The sequence below is a fragment of the Gracilinanus agilis genome, chromosome 6, assembly GCF_016433145.1.
Source record: "Gracilinanus agilis isolate LMUSP501 chromosome 6, AgileGrace, whole genome shotgun sequence".
Lineage (NCBI taxonomy): Eukaryota > Metazoa > Chordata > Mammalia > Didelphimorphia > Didelphidae > Gracilinanus > Gracilinanus agilis.
In genome coordinates this window covers 26145783-26159729 of record NC_058135.1, presented here as the reverse complement: position 1 = coordinate 26159729, position 13947 = coordinate 26145783, and positions in this window count along the sequence as shown.

Sequence of the window (13947 nt, the reverse complement as noted above, 5' to 3'; positions counted from 1 at the left end):
CACTTGGACATTTGCTTGTAGTTGTACTATGCCTGGAGCATAAATTAATTAATTAATCAACCAATCAATCAATTAATTAATTAGTTCATTATTTATTTATTTAAAAAAAAAACCTTACCTCCTGTCTTAGGATGAATGCTAAGTATTGATTCTAGGGCAGAAGAGCAGTGAGGGCTAGGAAATTGGGGTTAAGTCACTTGCCCAGAGTCACAACTAGGATGTTCCCTTCTAGAGTTCTTTTATTTTCACTTTCTTATCACTTACATCCCAATGAGAACTCCATTATCTCCATATAACATACTCCCTGTATATTGTCTGTTTGGGCACAAAGCTATCAGATATCCTCTTCCCTCCATATATCCAAAATTATATTATCTCAACCTCTTCCTCTGACTCCCTTACCCCTGATTACATTTGCTTTGGCTGTCACAAAGAAATATAAACTACTAAGATAACTCACCAAATAGATTAATGAGTAATGATAATTATAATTAACAATAACTAACATTTATATATTGTCTTAAGGTTTTACAAAGAATTTTATAAATATCTCATTTTACCTTCATAATAACCCTGAAAGGTAGTGCTAATATAATCCTCCTTTTACAGATGAGGAACCTGAAGTGAACGGGTAAGATGGCTCATTCAGGCTTGTATGTAGACTGAAGCTGGATTTGAAATTGAGTCTTTCTGATGACAGGACCAGTTGCGCTTATTGACTATATATATATACATATATATATATACATATATATATATATGTTCTAAAACAAAAGTAATAAAATATATACTCTCAAATACTCTTTATAATCTTCTCTGCTTTCTATTTATTCACTACTTGATTAGATAAATTATTAGATAAGAAAGTAGTTTAAATAAATTTGATATTTACTCATTATTTCCTTTTCATGATTTTCTTTTATGTATAACAAGAGTTTTGTGGGAAGAAGATAAGCCTATGAGTAAAATAAACTCAGGGTAGCTTTCTGCCATTAAGAGTAACCAGTGAAATATCTTTTATATTTTGAACTTATTAGACCTTGAGGCCAGAAATATTCAGAGGGGCTGTGGAGATTAAAATTAATATACAAGAGCTAAATATTATATTTAATAAAGTTTTATTAATAATAAACTAACAAAAAATGTACTAACCAGCTCTTTCCCAAGAGCAAAAGAGAAAGAATGAGACAGAGCCTCAGAACTTATACAAATGTGACCACACAAACATAAGCAAAAGAAAAAGAATTATAGGTAATACAGAAAGGAAGTTTGAGTAATGTAGTTTTTAGGGATTCAAGATATTTCTAACTATACATTCCCCCCTGTGATCCTTCAGGAGACCAGTCTCCCCAGCAGATCATTTAAACATAACTAACTTATAACTTTAACTAGAGGTAGATGCAATATTACAGTTTCTAAAGGGAAATTACAACTTGGGGATAAAAAGGAAATAAAAGAGAAAAATAACAAAACCAAACCAATGATTGCTACATTGACAAGAGACCAATCTGGGGCAGTCCCTGTAGACATAAAAATATACATTCAAAACAAATGCTCTCAACCCCCCTTAGCTCAATTTCACACCCCAAAATTCAATCTGGATCTTCTGGTGCAGCATATGGACTCTGTAGGCATCTTCATGACACCTTCTCCAAATAGGTTCATCTTCTGGATTCTGGGAGGTAGCAAGTTTCTTATCCTAAAATTTCCTAAATTCAAATCAAAGTTCACAACAATAACATAGTCCCCCACCCTAAGGTGGATAATAACACAGGGATCACTCAGGGATGCATAGCTGAGTTTTGAAATATATGAATCAATTTGTAGAAGAAATTAAAATCATAAAAAGTCCAAATAAAAAGAGAAAAAATAATTTGTGGATGAAATATAAAATAGCAAAGTCTTATGTCTAAAAAATCTAAATAGGAAAAACAAACCTATAACAGGTCCTTTAATCAGGACCTAATTAAAATAACTTATGTAATTGTGCACTTACCCAATTAGTAGCCAGGACTATAGACAGTTTGTCACACTTATAAAAGACAGAAAAAGGACTAGATTATAGGAGCCAGGATGGAAGCCAAAGTGAGATGCCTGATGGGACTTAGGGGAAGTCCAGCCTCTGACATAGTCAAAATAGCCACAACCTCAAACCCCAAACAAGTTCAAATCCTCTTGTCTTGGCTCAAAATTACATCAATTCCACTGGGATTGATTGATCTCTTTGACCTTGTGCTTGATTGGCACTATGCAGTTTAGCTTTGTGCTTCTTTAGCACTGTGGAGTGGCTCTTTTTGTTCCTTCTTCTGGAATCAGACAGAATTATTAAGCAAAGTCTCATAATATTTCAAACAATCAATAGCATTATTTCTATTGTTAAAAGCTTTTTGGGTATACAATAATATTAGAACAAATATATTTTAAACTTATATTACTGCAAAAAAAGATTAATATTGATTTTATGTACTTCAAAGTACTCAAAAACTATATTGCAAATACAAGAAAAAAATAATAAAAATGTTTAAAAATCAAAAATATATAGCTTAGAATCATTGACATACTGTGTTAGTCAAGGAGAGGTAGAATACAAAGGTTCCTCATCAAAAAATGAGATCCATTTCCTTTTTAAAACTTTGCCATGAACCATTATGTGAGTGCAAATGATTTTTACAAAATAGCAGATTTATAAAAAATAAAATAGCAGTAGAATAGATAATGCATATTCAAATTAAGTATCAAATTCACAATAGCCCAGTTATTGACAATAGCAAACAAACCTATTATTATATAGGATACACGTGAGTTTATATATAGCCACTTGCCGTGTGATGTTTAAAAACAACCTATGAACTGATTTATACTTGTCACAAATCTACAGATATAGAAAATCTTTCAACCTTTGTGAGAAATGTAGATTGTTCTGGTAGAAGTAAATTAAACTGAAGAGTTAAAATATTATGCATGCAGGAGCTCTTTTGACATCCTGCTTTATATATAAAAAAGTTTTGGTAGGAGCTTCAATTTGTTTCTCTACCTTTTAATACAACATTATTCATTTTATATCTATCTATCTATTATCTATTCAGAAACTACTAGATAACTGAAGTAATTTCTCAAGACTCTTTAAAATTATAATTTAAATTCTTAAATCATCATATTCTCCAAAGTTTCATACAGGTTGTAACCAGTTTTGATAGAGTCCATTCATAATCATGTATGTGACAATTAACAAAGGCAAAAAGGAAGAAAAGGCTTCATAATCAACATGTGACCTTGATAGTTGAGATGACAAATCCAGGATGCATAAGACTTATGGGCTTTTTACAATGATATGGTATTCAGTAAAATCATAGAGAAATGGTACAGATACTATAATATAAGGTACAGGCAAAGCAGTCAAAAACCTTTTTACCAATTCTAATAGATTTGTTTACTATTAAGGAGGGGAGAAGTTAAAAAAATGATTAGCAAGCAAGAAATTTCCAGATTTTCTTTTAAGGTTCTTTCCCCTAGCCCATATAAATCAACCATTCAGATTTTGTTTGTCAGAGCTCTGTATTTCATCATAGTGAGGAGAATTCTGCACTGAGCCTGAGCATAGTGTGGACAACCCCCATATGGGATGAGATGCAGAGGCTGGGTAGGCCAAAATACCAAAAGGTTGTGAGGAAATGAATTTCTCCCCTGAATCTTAAGATTAGTCAAGCTCTCAATTGTAAGGTATTCAATCAGCACAAAATCCCCCAGGATCAGAAGCAAGAGGTCTGTAATGATCTCCCAGAATGGGACATGCTTGGTATAGGCAGAGCAGGCCATCCTTTGCAAATAGCATTTTGTCCTAAAAAAGAAACAGAATAGAGGTTTGTTTACAGAGTAAACATAAAGAAGCAAACTTTCTAGAGGGAGAACAATAGGGTATTTACATATGAGAGAACTGGCTACCCCTAGGCTTTCTGAGTCAGGAGAAAGAAGGGAGAAAAAAAAAAAAGCAGGCTTATTCCAGAAACTTTGACTTCAAATCTATTGATTTTAGGCTTTCCTTGCCCTCAAAAAAAAAAGACAGCAGAGAAGTCCCCTTTCTGTGAAAAAATCCTAAGGTACAACCCTCAGCCAGGATCTCAGAGTCAGCTTAAGACTTCAGCTTAAAACATAGCTATCTCAGGCTGTAAACCCACATGGGATGGTGGAAGGAATTGGGTGGAGAGATTTTTATACATTATCCTCTTGAAAAAGAAGCAGCTTGGAATGGCAGGTTCTCCTGGGGGTGTCTAGTCACGGCAAGTAGAGGCTGTAGACTGGGTGAGTTGGGGTGAAGAACACTGGCTTAAGAGGATGGACTGGAGAAGCAGCAGCAGTAGCAGGAGACAGGTCTCAGGGCTGGCAAAAGAAGGTGGGTGGGCATGGCCAGAGAAAAAAGTAACTTAACTGAAAATCTATCTTAAAAAATATTTGAGGGGGCAGCTGGGTAGCTCAGTGGATTGAGAGCCAGGCCTAGAGATGGGAGGTCCTAGGTTCAAATCTGGCCTCAGACACTTCCCAGCCGTGTGACCCTGGGCAAGTCACTTGACCCCCATTGCCTAGCCCTTACCACTCTTCTGCCTTGGAGCCAATATACAGTATTGACTCCAAGATGGAAGGTAAGGGTTAAAAAATATATATATATGTGTGTGTGTGTGTGTGTGTGTGTGTGTGTGTGTGTGTGTGTGTATTAAATCCTGTCGTGGTTAACTAAAATATGGAGATTAAAAATAATATAAAAGAGCTGAACATTATATTTAATAAAGTTTTTATTAACTAACAAAATAACTAAAAAGGTACATGAGCAAAAGAGAAAGAACAAGGGTGGAGCCTCAGAACTTATACAAACATGACCATGCAAACATAAACAAAAGGAAAAGCATTGTAGGTAATACAGAAAGGAAGTTTGGATAATGTAGTTTTTAGGGATTCAAGATATTTCTAACTATACAGAGTCAATAGATATAATTCAAGTTGGATACCCTCTTGGAGACTGAATGAAAGAGTATTCAATGTGGTGGTGCTCCAGAGCCTTGCTATTCTGCTTTCCTGGCTTTCTTCTTCTTGTCTTTAATGTATCCCAGACCTTAGATTATATATATAATTTTTGCAAACCATATTTATAAAAGTCATCTTTTTTTTAAGAAATGTCACAATTTTTAAAAAAGAAGTAAAGGTAGCGAAAAAAATAAACACTAAAACTTGGGGGAGGATCAGAAATATTTTACAAATAAGTGTTTTTTTGAGAATAAGCTTTGCAGGGAAAAAAAAGACATTTTAAGAACTGAAGGTGAGAGATACTTGAGAAATAAGTTTAAAACTCATGAAAAATAACTATAATGGTAAAATACCAAAAGTCTTGCCAGAAATCATGTTGAGGGATAAGAAAGTTTCCCGCATACTGTGAATCTTAAGATCTGCTTTGTACCTAGATCAGCACAGGATAATATGAAGAACTCTTCCCTGGAAATCATTTGGCTTGGGTTCTGATTCTTCTATTTCCTGACTGCTACATCATGAGTAAGTCATTTAACTTTTCCAGGATTGAATGTGTTCATCTATAAGGAAGGGAAATACTTCATTTCTCAGTTTTCTTCCAGTGTTAACACACCATCATTCTCCATCATTCTGCATATCATATGTACGGTTCCTGAAGTACCCTCTCTTTCCAAGCATCAGAAATTTTGACCTGAAAAAGTCTAATGAGGTTTTCAAGTAAAAAATCTTCTTTTGATGTTGGGGAAAACTGATGCCTGCCAAAATTAAATGACTTTCCAAGGGTCATCTAGGTGGTAAGTGGGATAGCAATGATTTAAACTAAGGTCCCTTTCACTCTAAACCCATTGTTCTTTCCCTTGTCTCACACAGGCTCTGTAAAATGCCCACTTCAGTTTCAAGATGATTTTTAGGTCTATATCCATTTAAAACTATCACTCGTCTGGATTTTAACATTCTGTAGATACTTTGGGCTATCTATATATCTATTGTCCTTTACTTTCTTTGTATGACCAATTAATTTCCTTTTCTTCTTTTTTGTCCTTTATAATTCTTTTTAGGCTACTTCTTACACGTGAGTCATCACTGGCAATATACTAAAACCTGCTATATTCAATATGATGATGATAATAATAACAACAAAACCAAGTATTTTTATACCACTTTAAGTTTTGCAAAAAATCTTACAAACATGTCATTTTACTTTCACAAAAACCTTAGAAGCAGGTGCTACTTATTACAACCCCCATAGTCCAGATGAAAAAAAATGAAACTTCAATAGGTTAAGTGACTTGTCCAGAGTCACACTGTAAGTATTTAAGGATGGATTTAATGTTATTTTATAAAAAGAAAAAAAAACAAGGGGTGGGGGAATTAACAATTACATTAAAATCTTTCTTTTTTAAAACCCTTAATTTCTGTGTATTGGCTCCTAGATGGAAGAATGGTAAGGGTGGGCAGTGGGGGTCGGGTGACTTGCCCAGGGTCGAACAGCTGGGAAGTGTCTGGGGCTGGATTTGAACCTAGGACCTCCCGTCTCTAGGCCTGACTCTCAATCCACTGAGCTACCCAGCTGCCCCTACATTAAAATCTTAATAAAATTATTGAACCACTCATAAGGGTCTATATGATTGAAAATAATCCTTTAATCATCATGCTCAGGCCAAAAAGTTTTTTATTAAGCCTCCTGATATCATAGTTAATTTGTCTTAATTCTTCTTACATAAACAACTTTCAGTTCAATTTAACAAATACTAAACCTCCAAGTCAATTATTAAAAGTCTTTTAAACTTACCAAATAATCTATAGAACAGCTGCTTACCCTTCAACTCCCATCAAAACTAGAAACTGTATAGCCAATAAATTGATTATATCAACTAATTTTGATAGTAAAAGATGTGAGAAGGCACTAGCATAGATGTTGAGCTTACTCTAGCTACAGAAGGAGGGGGGGGAAAGGAAATCAGAAATTCCAGGAGGAAGTTTAATCTAGAAAATTTTTAGTTAAGAAAAATTATGAATATAGGGAATAATACATAAAACTTAAAGATGAGAATGGATGAACTAAACTACCACCTATATGGCCAAGAACTAAAAAATAAAATAAAATAAAATAACTACCCAAACTCAGAAGTAAATACTGAGCACTTATTTGGGTAAAACATGATAGGACATATGCCATACATATTTTTGGTGATGCACCTAATTTGGTTAGAGAATATTGGAAATAATGGAAAGCTCAGAGCTCATTATATCACCCATCAGTATGGTGACTATTTCCCCACCCTCAACCCCACAGAAAAATTCCTTCAGCCCTGTCTTTTTTTCCTGATTGAAGTTATTTATTTCAATACATTCTGTTCCCCAGAATTAATTAAGATACCTATTTTGTCACAGACAACTGTTATGATTAAAAATAATAAAGACTGATATAATAATAAAAAAAATAAAACTACCACTCGTGATCCTCTACTGATGTGTTTTTACTGTTTGACCAGAGGACAAGCAAGGGCTCATGAGATTCAGCAAAATAAAAGTCATTTAATGAACCACTGCAGTAAGAAAAGTAATACACAAGTATTATTGGTGTTTGCTTTATTTGTCTATACATGCCATGAATAGCAAGAACATACAGATTCCATTAGAGATATACATGTGGCCATTACACATAGAATGGGACACACATGAAATGAACTCATGTGACCATGCACATGAAAATGAGCATACCTTAATGCTACAGTGAGATTATCTATCTTTCTTTCTTCCTTCCTTCCTTCCTTCCTTCCTTCCTTCCTTCCTTCCTTCCTTCCTTCCTTCCTTTCTTTCTTTCTTTCTTTCTTTCTTTCTTTCTTTCTTTCTTTCTTTCTTTCTTTCTTTCTTTCTTTCTTTCTTGACTGGTAAAATAATGTTGCTTTCTCTTGACCTGATTTCTTCTGACCACTATTATGCTTCTCTCCTGGGAGCTGTATCTCCATTAATCCTACTTCTTGCTTTCTCCTGAGTTTCTCTACATTCTGGTGGGCATATCATTCTAATGTTCGTATGGTCATTGCTAGGCCATGCTTCTTGGTACAAACTTATAGGCTTCATCCTCTAAACTTCCTGTCAGCCATCTCAGATCATCTGTTAGAGTATGGTGGCTAGAAAAACATTTCTTAAGCAAGAGTAGATTTAGAGTTCCTAAATCAAACACAGCTAACAAAAGCCAGGCAGATTTTTCTGTGGGCTATGATCAATTCTTATTATTTTAATCATTTGTAATAGGCTTAAATCATGCTTTTTCTTAGACATAGGAGGGGGTATGTGTGTATGTATCTATATCTATACACACATACATGTATATGTATGTACACAACTATGTTGGGTATTTTTAAAAGAGGTTAATCATTAAGGAGTTCAGTATATAAATTTGGTAGAAGATAGATACTTCTTTCTTGAGGAAATCAGTTTATTGTTTGCCAAGTACAAATGTATTGATATTTTAGCACTCATTCACCGAAGACAGCCATGAACTCCAAGGGTCTAGAAAAAAAAAAAAACCTTAGTTCAGTAACAGAAGCTGAAAATATTTATTCTGGGAACACAGTGACTATTACCATGAAATAATTTGCATTTGCTTAATGATTTCCATGCTGGTGGGGCCAGAAGGTCCCAGAACATTTTTTCTCCTAAGATCCCACTCCTTTTCATCATAGCCTTTGAACAGAAAGACATCTGGACATTATAACCCTCTGTGAGTAAAGAGAGTGAAAAGATCCATGTTTTCAAGCTCTATATTAGAAATTTCAGTTGTTAATGATGAGTCATTAGTAGTTTATGACCCTGCTTGCAACAGAAATGTAAATAACATGGAGAACCAATAAGAACATTAGCATTTGATTTAAAAAAAATCAAGGAGGTCATCTCTTAACAATTGAGTAACATAAGTTTCAATTCCATGAACCAGACAAGTTCAAAGTAGTAATAAATATCAAGATAGCTCTTCTTTGAAACAAAATGGAAAAGGTTGGTGGCTTATTTTTCTGAGGTTAGGGGGAGGTGTTGTTCAGGAGGAATATTTTAGATGGGAAAATCTGGGAAGTTTTGCATTTCTTCCTGGCCAGCTTGTGTGAGCAACCAAAAATTACAGACAGAAAAGCATAGGTAATATACCACTGACGAGGATGACTTCTGGGAAAAAATCAGAATAACTTGTAGCAGTATTCTGTATCCTCTAAAATAATTCATAAATTGAAATGAAAAATTTTAAACTACTGAAAGTATCAGAAACATGAATTTGAAGAAATATTAACTTTTCAAAATGATATGAGCCAAAAGCAAAATTATGCTTTTTTATTTTTTAGATGTGAAAATCCTTTGAAAATTACAATCAAACTAGTAATTAAATAAAGTACTTCTGAAAACTCCTAAGTTCATACTTAGTCTTTGTATTTGAATTATGAACACAAAATACAGTTTTTAAAGGCCTATGAAAAATTTAAAAACTAAAAATCAGTATAGAACTAGATAATTGCCTTGGTTTCAGAAGAATAAAAGATTTTATTTCAAATACCATAAAGCAAATTTTATATTTCTAAAATAAATAATATCATGTAAAACATATATGTATATTTTCTATACATGCACATGTGTTTATATCCATGTAAATACATATATGTATATGTGTATACACACATATACATCTGTCTTTCTTTCATCATCATCATCATCATTATCTTTCTCTCTCTGCCCCCCTGTCCCAAAGTCCAGAGGTGAAAGCTTCAGTCCTTAGTCCTTCTTGGGACTTTACAAGAGACAGTTCCTTTTGCATTCCCCTTCAGGAATTTTCAGGGCCAGCCCCTTGGCCAAGTTTCAAATCTTCATCAAGTACTGAGTGACTTTGACTACTCCTGGCTTCCAGCTTTGAGAAAGAAAATGGAAGAAGCCAGCACTACTTAAAATTGTTGGCAGGGGTCGGGGTTGGGGGGGTGGGAAGCGTTTCTGGGAAGACCTGAAAGGATCTAGGAGTCTTCACAATTTCCCTCTTCCCAGCTTGTTTCCTTAGAAACTTTAGGGAGCTTCCCCTTGGGTGAGATTCAGAATTCTGACTCCACTTAGCTGAATTAACTTGCTTCCAATCGGAGAGCTCCTTCACTCTTTATTGTCTGGCATATATTCTCCTATATATTCCTTCTTGGAGTGCTGTTTTGCAACAGTTTGAATAAATTAGTTTTCTTTGCCATTTTCTGAGTGTGTCCATTGTAGAATTATTTGGTAGGAAAAGAATCAGGTCTAGGAATCCTTCCCCCCACCTCAAACCCAACCTCCAAAATGTCTAAGTGATCAGAAGTTAGATGGAATGCAATTATATCTAGACTAATATTATTTATAATAATATAGATATAACTTTAATACAGTATCCCTTTTCCCTCTTAGGAGAGAAGAGTGGTGGCCTGCAGCCCTAATTTCTTATTTCCTTTCCTGGTAGCAATTATTCTCCTTTGTGGAAGGGTGGAGGGAGAAGAGACTAGAGATATCTATTCTGCTTCTGTTCATCAGACTTGGACACCTTTCTTCAGATAGGATCCTTCTCTGCTATCTTTCTCTCTCTCCGTGTCTATCCATCTATCTATCCATGTATCCATCTATGTATCCATGTATCCATCCATACCTCTCTCTCCATCCCTCCCTCCCTCTCTCCATATATACACATATACATACACATGTATCTATATACATATATACATGAGTATATATATACACATATATAAATATATATGTATGTATGTATTGTTCATACTGAGAGGTATCTTAAATTTTATTATGAAAATATGCTGCACTTACCTAGGTTGTATTTGGTTTGTAAATTAAAATGAAAATATATAAAATTAAAAAGAAAATTTTAACGTGTGCTAAGGGACATAGACAATTGATACACTTGGACAAGTTATACTGAAAACTTTTCAGTTCTCTCATTTCAGTATAGAATCTAAATATGAATACTTTAACTATATAAACTACTTGAAATTTTGCCTATGTGATAATCATTTTAAACATTGACTAGATGTTTGCTCTAAAATGGACTTCTGTTTTCTGACTGCAAAAACTTCTATAATTACTATTCCCATTTTGACCAAGGTTAATAGTTTTTGGCCAAGATATAAACTTTTCAAAGGATTCCTAATTTGCATTATTGACAGCAAAACTGGTTGTAATTAAATTTTAAAATAATGATTTTGTCTCCTTCACCAAAAAAGAAGGGAAAAAATCAAAGTACAGTTGTGGAGATGGTTAAGACTTAGGGTTTGTTAGCATTTTGTTAATCTGTAGGTTTTGCTCTAAGAGAATTTAAATGAGCTCTAAAAATTATAATTAAAATACCACAAAAGCATTTTCTCTATATAAAGTTAATATCAAAGGAGGAAAATAAATTTAAACTAATGAAGCAATTTTTTTCTAAAATGAAAAGTTTTAAAAAGACACTGGTTTCTTTTAAAATATAATTTCTTATCATACTGATCCTATGTCACTTTAACTTAGAGTCCTGAGACTGGAGTTATTAGGACCTGAGTTCAAATCCAAACTCAGAATACGTACTAGCTGTATGACAGGGAAAGTCATTTGACCTTTTATGGCCTCAGTTTCCTCATTTGTAAAAAAGAATAGGAGAAGGAAATGACAAATCATTTCAATGTCTTTGCCCAGAAAACCCTAAATGAATTCACAGAGTCAGATACAACTGAATAATAATTTTATATGGTAATTTATTAATTCTTATTTCTTTAAAAACTATTCATGTCTTTTTATGACTTCTATTGGAGAAAGATTGTTTCATTTACTTATGTTGATTTTTTTTCTATCTTGGAAAGCAGACATTGGAGGAAAATTATAAAGTTTTTCTTCTTTTAAAAACCTGTACTGCTTACTGTTCTACTGATTTTATTCATTCAAAGATTTTTTTTAATTTCATGAAATCATATCATCTATTTTGACTTTTTGAACCTCCTCTATTCCTTGTTTGATTATTGATCCTATACCCTTACCCTACTCTTATGTCTATCAACCGTTGTTAAAGTTACTTCTGTCTGTCAACTTTTAATTAATTAATTACTCTTAGAACATTTATCTATATCTTGTTTAGGATAAGGATGGTATAGCATTTTACTCATGACTGATAGTTACCAAATATCTTTCCAATTTCCTCAGAAGGTCTAGTTTAATAGAAATTATTTTATATAATATTCTATTATTTGGAGTTTCTTAAACATTGGATCACAATGTTGTTTGCTACTGAAACTTGTTTATTAAAACATTCCCATCAATATACTTGCTGTTTTTTAACTAATACCAAAAAGTTATTGTAAGTTCTTATTAATTTTTTGTGCAATTATTGGTTTATTAATAATTGTCAACATCTCTGCCTCTAGTCTTGCACTTTTAAATTATATCCTTTGAAATAGGTGATCTTTTGTTCCTTACAATGAGGAAACTTCATTTAAATTTTTATAGTACTATAACACAGCTCCATAATAATTTGATTAAAATAACATGTAAAAAACAATATTTTAGGGGGTAGCTTGGTGGCTCAGTGGATCGAGAGCCAGGCCTAGAGATAGGAGGTCCTATGTTTAAATCTGGCCATAGACACTTCCCAGCTGTGTGACTCTGGGCAAGTCACTTGACCCCCATTGCCTAGCCCTTACCACTCTTCTGTCTTGGAGCCAGTACACAGTATTGACACTGAGACAGAAGGTAAGGGTTTAAAAAAAACAACAACAAAAATCATTTTACATCAATATTAATTCATCCTGTTATTTTTACCTTTCTTTCTCTGATTTATTAATTCCTTTTTTTAAGGAGTCAGGGTCATATTTTCTCTAAGTAAGAGTTTACAAATTTCTTCATTTTTGTTCTCTAAATGTTTCGTAGAATTACTAGAAAATTCATCTAGAATGAGAATATATTTTTCTACTTGGAAACTCACTTATTCAACTTTTTTTGCTGAGTTTATATTATTTATTTATAATTATTTTTCTTATTCTGGGTATATTGTATTCATTCTTAATATTCATCATTTTAATAAAAAATTCACTTTTGGTAGATAATTAAATATAATATTTTATCCAGTAGCTTGTTTTATTGGTTTTAAAGGAACAATTATAGTTTTATTATCAGCTCAAGAATACATTTTTTAAGATTTAAACTTTTGTGCTTATTATGAAGAGTTTTCATTTGATAATTTTTAGTTTCATTTTACTATTGTAGACATATGTTCAATTCATTATTCTATTCTCTCTTATGTTACTACAAATATTCAGTGGCATGATATTTCTTTTAAGGCCTGCATTACTACATTCCCATTTTATTTGGGAATCTTGCCTTCTACAAGAAATCTTTTCCACTTCTCCCTTATGTGAAGGAAGTTTATAACTGTTTATTATTTGCAATCTATCCAATAGTTAGCTTATTTGTACATAGCTGTTTGTATACTGTCTCCTGCCTCCAGCATTAGGCTGTGAGATCTTTCAGAGAAGGGACTATATTTTTTACCTTTTTTAAAAAATTCTCTTATCCTCTCATGTATAACACAAAGCAATGCATGTAGTAGGCACTTAAATTCTTATCAATTGATTGAAAATAAATGTTGATTGTCAAACATTCTTCACTTGATGTTCTTTTTTGCCTTAACAATATTTAATATTAACATTAGTAAATAAAGCTCACAAATAAGTATTCTCAAGATCTTCACTAAAAATTCATCAAAGATCTTTCATATCCAATATTTCTAATTTTCCACTATAGCTTTTTTAAAATTTTCATTTAGATGGATGAAGTTTTGTGGAAAGATAGCTGTCAAAAAGCAGAAAGAACTTCATTCAAGTCCTTTTTTCTGTTATTGTAAATTGTAAATGTCTGTGTTACCCTGAACAAATGGGTCAATATCTTAACTGTAGA